General features: G+C 47.4%; 1 non-coding gene across 1 annotated transcript; it reads right to left on the reverse strand.

Moving 5' to 3' along the window:
- Positions 1–5,539: 5,539 nt before the first annotated feature.
- LOC120367953 (U6 spliceosomal RNA) lies at positions 5,540–5,646 on the reverse strand. Its single transcript, XR_005582193.1, has one exon. It is a non-coding gene; the product is annotated as a U6 spliceosomal RNA (small nuclear RNA).
- Positions 5,647–6,000: the final 354 nt, after the last annotated feature.

A 6,000-nucleotide genomic window follows, 5' to 3' on the forward strand; every position in this document is an offset into this window, starting at 1 on the left:
GCTCTTTGCCTTTTTTAACACAAAAATATTTTATGTTGTTTACCATCAAGAAAAAACAATACAAAAAATGGACCACACATTGTCTTGTGGAATCCCATGCTCCTAGGCCTGCTGGAGTGACGCTGGGGGGTTGTGCACCCTAGTTGAGAAGTGGGACTGGGTGGAAGGAGCACAGACCCTGGACTCCAAGCTGGGTTTGAATTCTGGTATTGCCACCGCTTACCAGCCATGTGACTAGGACGAATTTAATTTCCCTCTCTGAACTTTCAGGTCCTTTTGTCTATAAAGTGGTGTGATTATCTCCACTTTGAAGGGCCATTGTAAGGCTCAGCGATCATTTAAAACAACAAGTACAGGATGTAGATAGAGCAGATATTTAAAAATGTGGTTACTGCTGTGATAAGGCACTGTGTTTAGAAGATACCATGAACACCTTGGGTCCTGAGAAACTAGAATTCAATATTGGACATACCATCTTTAGAAAATCCTAAGGAAAAGCCGTTAACCATAACCATTTAGCAATGTATATGGAGTACCTCGTATGTGTCAAACTATTCCAGGCACTAGATACATTGATGTAACACCAGAAACCTGCCTGCATGGAACTTGCACTTTAATGGGGATGGAGGATGGGTAAATGTTGAATTAACCAAATGCACATAAAGATATGATTACGAATTGTGACAGTGCCATGAAGTTACAGAATAGGTTTTGTTTTTTGTTTTTGAGGTGAGGTCTCGCTCTGTCACCCAGGCTGAAGTATAGTGACGTGATCATGTCTCACTGTATCCTCAACCCCCTGGGCTCAAACAAACCTCCTGCCCCAGTCCTCCAAGTAACTGGAACCAAGGTGCAAACCACCACACCCGGCTAATATTTTTTTTTTTTTTTTTTTTTTTTAGAGATGGGATTTTTTTCATTTTGCCGAGGATGGACTTGAACTCATGGGCTTAAGTGATCCTCCTGCCTCAGCTTCCCAAAGTGCTGGAATTATAATCGTGAGCCACCCTGAGTGGCCAGTATAATAGAATATTAGAAGAGACTAGTGGAGGCGTAAGTTAGATGGGGTGGGTAAAGTAGGGAAGGGCTTTTTGAAGAAATGGCAGTAATGGCAGTTACAGTGAGATCTAGAGACGAGTTAGCTGGGCAAGGAGGAGGGAAGGGCATTTGTGAAGGGATGGGGGAACAGTGTTTGCAAGGGTCTTGCAGAACAGACTCAAATTTCACAAGAAGATGTCTGCAGTCCCTTTTTATCCTCACTAGAGGGAAGCATGGAGAACTGCAGAAAAGATTTCAGTCTAGGACTGGAAAGATACCAACAAAAAATGTAAAGAGCTCAAAGGGGACAGTGGCCTGTGTGACTCAGGCAAAGGTTTCATAATTGTATTTCTTCCTAAGATGCTTTCAAACTATGTGTAATGTCTGTTTACTCCCCACCCTTCCAAAAAGAGTTAAGAAACAGCTTGGCTTGCCTAAAGAATGACTAGTTTAGAATAGTTCAGAATCCATTACTCAGAAAGCAAGCGTTCAAAGTGTGATTTGAAGAACTGTGTGTTATTGAAAATGACAGAATTTGCAGGGCATGGTGGCTCACACCTATAATCCCAGCACTTTGGGAGGCCAAGGGGGCAGATCACCTGAGGTTGGGAGTTCGAGACCAGCCTGACCAACATGGAGAAACTCTGTCTTGTTAAAAAGACAGAATTAGCCGGTGCATGCCTGTAATCACAGTTACTCGGAAGGCTGAGACCGGAGAATTGCTTGAACCCAGGAGGTGGAGGTTGTGGTCAATCAAGACCGCACCATTACACTCCAGCATGGGCAAGGAGCGAAACTCAACTATCCGTCTGAAAAAAAAAGAAAATCAGAATTCGGCCGGGCGCGGTGGCTCAAGCCTGTAATCCCAGCACTTTGGGAGGCCGAGGCGGGTGGATCACGAGGTCAAGAGATCGAGACCATCCTGGTCAACATGGTGAAACCCCGTCTCTACTGAAAATACAAAAAAAAAAAAAATTAGTTGGGCGTGGTGGCACGTGCCTATAATCCCAGCTACTCGGGAGGCTGAGGCAGGAGAATTGTCTGAACCCAGGAGGCAGAGGTTGCAGTGAGCCGAGATCGCGCCATTGCACTCCAGTATGGGTAACAAGAGCGAAACTCCATCTCAAAAAAAAGAAATGACAGAATTCTTGGTTGGGCCAGAGTCTATAGTTCATGAGGGGAGATACAGGACAGACAGAGCACCTGGGCAACTTGGAAATTCCTACCAACTCAGCTTTATTTCTGTCTTTGGAATTTTTAAAATTTTAATCAAGAAACTACTGAATTTTGGAAACTGTAGTTTGAACTTCAAACTGATAATTTAAGTCTTGGGGCTTGTGATTTTGGCAGGCCCTCTGTTACTAGAGTCACCATCTGATTGAAGCTTACCCTAAGAATCTGGTCTCCAAGGACCATGTGGTGGCCGCATCTGCCAACTGGGTTGTCAGTGGCATTTGTCAAGGACGTAACTGTAGCTCTTGGAGCTGCTGTTTTATCCTCAGTTTCTCTCACTCATCTTGTGGTTAACTGGTCCCTGGGTGCTTCAGTGAGGCGTGCCAACGGGGGACTTGCTGCTGCGGTGGAGGAACGGGCAGAGGGAGCGATGGCTCACCACTTCTCAAGGGGACAGTGCAGCTCACAGCCACTTGAATGCCGTCTCTGTACCAGGTGTCTTGCCCTGCACTGGAGAGAGGGAGGTGAGTAGATGCATCATGGCCCTTCTGAGGAGAGGGGAGACAGAAACACAAGGCTGGCAGTTCAGAGCACTTGGTGCCCAGGAGGCCTGCCTGCTCTCCCCACACAGCCCTCCCATCCTCTGAGGCCGGAGCCACACAGACCTCCATTGGTTCCTGGGTTATGCCATGTGCTTTCCTGCCCAGCACCTTCACGCCTTCACACGTGCCGTGCCCTCTGCCTGAAACATTTTTCTCCCCATTCTTTGCTTGGCTAACTCCTACTCATCCATCAGGAAGCAGTTGAATGTCACCTCCTCAGAGAAGCCTTTCCCAGCCATTCGTTGTGGTTTTCCCCATCTCCACCTGGCTGGGCGGTGTCTCTCACCACGTCTTGTTGCCTTCTTAGCCCTTTTCCCAATTTGTAATTATGTATTTCTTTGCATTGGTCTCTCCAACTAGACAGTGTTCCCTGCGAGGATGTTCTGTTGTCTTTTGTTTTTTTTGTTTTTGAGACGGAGTTTCGCTCTTGTTACCCAGGCTGGAGTGCAATGGCGCGATCTCGGCTCACCGCAACCTCCGCCTCCCGGGTTCAGGCAATTCTCCTGCCTCAGCCTCCTGAGTAGCTGGGATTACAGGCACACGCCACCACACCCAGCTATTTTTTTTTTTTTTTTTTTTGTATTTTTAGTAGAGACGGGGTTTCACCATGTTGACCAGGATGGTCTCAATCTCTTGACCTCGTGATCCACCCGCCTCGGCCTCCCAAAGTGCTGGGATTACAGGCTTGAGCCACCATGCCCGGCCTTTTGTCTTTTCTCATCTTGACACTGAGCCGAGTCAGATGGCTGGATCGGTACTGACACCTACAGCTCACAACACAGTGTTAGCTGTCAGAGGAAGGAGAGGAAGAGGAAAGTTTTGCAAAGGAGGCAACAAAGAATGAGTAGGAACCAGGTGTGCTGAGTCACACCTATGATCTCAGCACTTTGGGAGGCTGAGGCAGGAGGATCACTTGAGGCCAGGAATTCAAGACCAGCCTGGGCAACATAGTGAGACCTCATTTTCACACACAAAAATTTTTTTTTTAATTCATCAGGCATAGTGGCATGAACCTGTAGTCCCAGCTACTCAGGAGGTTGAGGTTGGAGGCTCACTTGAGCCTGGGAGGTCAAGGCTGCAGTGAGTTATGATTGCACCACTGCACTCTAGCCTGTGTGACAGAGGAAGGAAGGGTGAGCATGCCAGACAAAGACAACATGGATAAAATGCAAGGAGAGTTCCTGGTGACGGGGGAATCTGATGGGCCTGGAGTGATGGAATGGACATGGAAAATGGGGCTGGGAGGGTCTCAACTCCATGGCTCGAGTCGGAGGGAGAGCCCTTGGAGGCTTTTGTGTGTTTTGGAGACCAGGGGAGTAAAGCACAGCCCTATTTACACTCAAGTATTTTCTCCTTAAGCCAGCCTGGCATGCTATTATTTCTTTTTGAGATAACAGAAAGCAATTTCACTAAGTGCCTGCTTTAAGTTTGCCTGCTGTTCACACAGCTTTCTGGGCTTAGTTGGCAAATTGCATTCTGCCAGGAGCTTTCTCTGGCACAGCTCACTACCCAAGGAATTCTAAGGAGCACTTGAGCTTGACTCCAAGGTCTTAGTTCCCTAGGAATGGGGCCCAGTCTTTTTTCAGGGCAGTGGGCTGGAAGGTGGCCCCTTTTCTGCATTTGGCAGCAGAGAAATTAAACTTCTGCCATTGGTTCAGGGATTTGTTTTTCTGTTCAGTCAACAAAAGATTGACCTGTGCTGCTCAAGACTCTGTGTCATGGGCTACAGCCGGGAACCCTGTTCTTGCGGAACTCTCAGTCCGGAGGACATTCTGGCCATTCACAAATAAGTAAATTTAAGGTGAGCAGTGGCACAGATACAGCACAAAGGAGGGGTCACAGATTTCCACAAGGGGCTTTGTTAATGCAGTAATCACCCCGTGCTGGATTATTCCAGGGACAGTGAGGAGCCAGGGCATTGGTGTCAGATTCATTTATTCATTCTTTGAGCATCTGCTAAGTACTGGGCATTCCTCTAGATCCTGGAGATACAGAAGGAAGGCCCTGCCCTAAGGGATGTCTGTCGCATCCTAATAGGGGAGGCAGATGGTTGTCAAAGGACACACATGCTGTGTCTAATGGTGGTCAGAAGTGCTCTGAAGTAAAACCAGGCAGGTCAGAGAGTAAAGAGCTGGGGGTATGGCTGAGCTGGATTGGGAGGGCAGGGAAGGCATCTCTGGAGTGATCAGATGTACGTTTGAGCAGAGCCCTGAGCGAAATGAGGGAGCAAGCTGTGTGAGCATCTGGTACCTGGAGGCAGAATATTCTAAAAAGTAAGAGTCAGAGTGCGTCTGGGCATGGTGGCTCACACCTGTAATCCCAGTACTTTTGAGAGGCTAAGGCTGGCGGATCACCTGAGGTCAAGAGTTTGAGATCAGCCTGGCTAACATGGTGAAACCCCGTCTCTACTAAAATATAAAAATTAGCCAGGTGTGGTGATGTGCTGTAATTGCAGCTACTCAGGAGGCCGAGGCAGGAGAATCCTTTGAAACTAGGAGGCAGAGATTGCAGTGAGCTGAGATTGCACCATTGCACTCCAGCTCTGTCTCAAAAAAAAAAAAAAAAAAAAAAAAAAAAGTAAAAGAGTGCAAAGGAGATGGGAGTGCATTTCGGGGCAGCAGGGGGACTAAGGGTACCTAGTGGGCAGTAGGTTGGGAATGTGGGCAGGGGCCAAATCTGAATGGTAAGTGGATTTTATTTTTGAGCCATTGGACATTTCTTTAAAAAAAAATACAGAACACTTCACGAATTTGCATGTCATCCTCGCCCAGGGGCCATACTAATCTTCTCTGTATGGTTCCTATTTTAGTATATGTGCTGCCGAAGCGAGCACATGAGCCATTGGACGCTTCTGAGCAAAAGAGGGAAAGGATCTGACAGGGATTCTCTGAAAGGATCCCTCTGGCTGCTTGGTGGAGACAAACCCTAGGGAGCATGAGGTGCGGTGAGGAGACTGCTTTGAAATTCGACCCCTGCTACTTGCTTCCATGTGTTTTATTCCTGTTTGAAAAAACAGAGAAACAAAAAACCAACGAACCCACACAGATGTATTGAGATTTACAGTCATGCATCCCTTAACAATGGGGAGACCATCTGAGAAGTGCATCGTTAGGTGATTTCATCATGTGTGATCGCTATGGAGTGTATGTGCACAAGCCTACTGGTATAGCCAACCGCACAGTGAGGC

The sequence above is a fragment of the Saimiri boliviensis genome, chromosome 9, assembly GCF_048565385.1.
Source record: "Saimiri boliviensis isolate mSaiBol1 chromosome 9, mSaiBol1.pri, whole genome shotgun sequence".
NCBI classification, from domain to species: Eukaryota; Metazoa; Chordata; class Mammalia; order Primates; family Cebidae; genus Saimiri; species Saimiri boliviensis.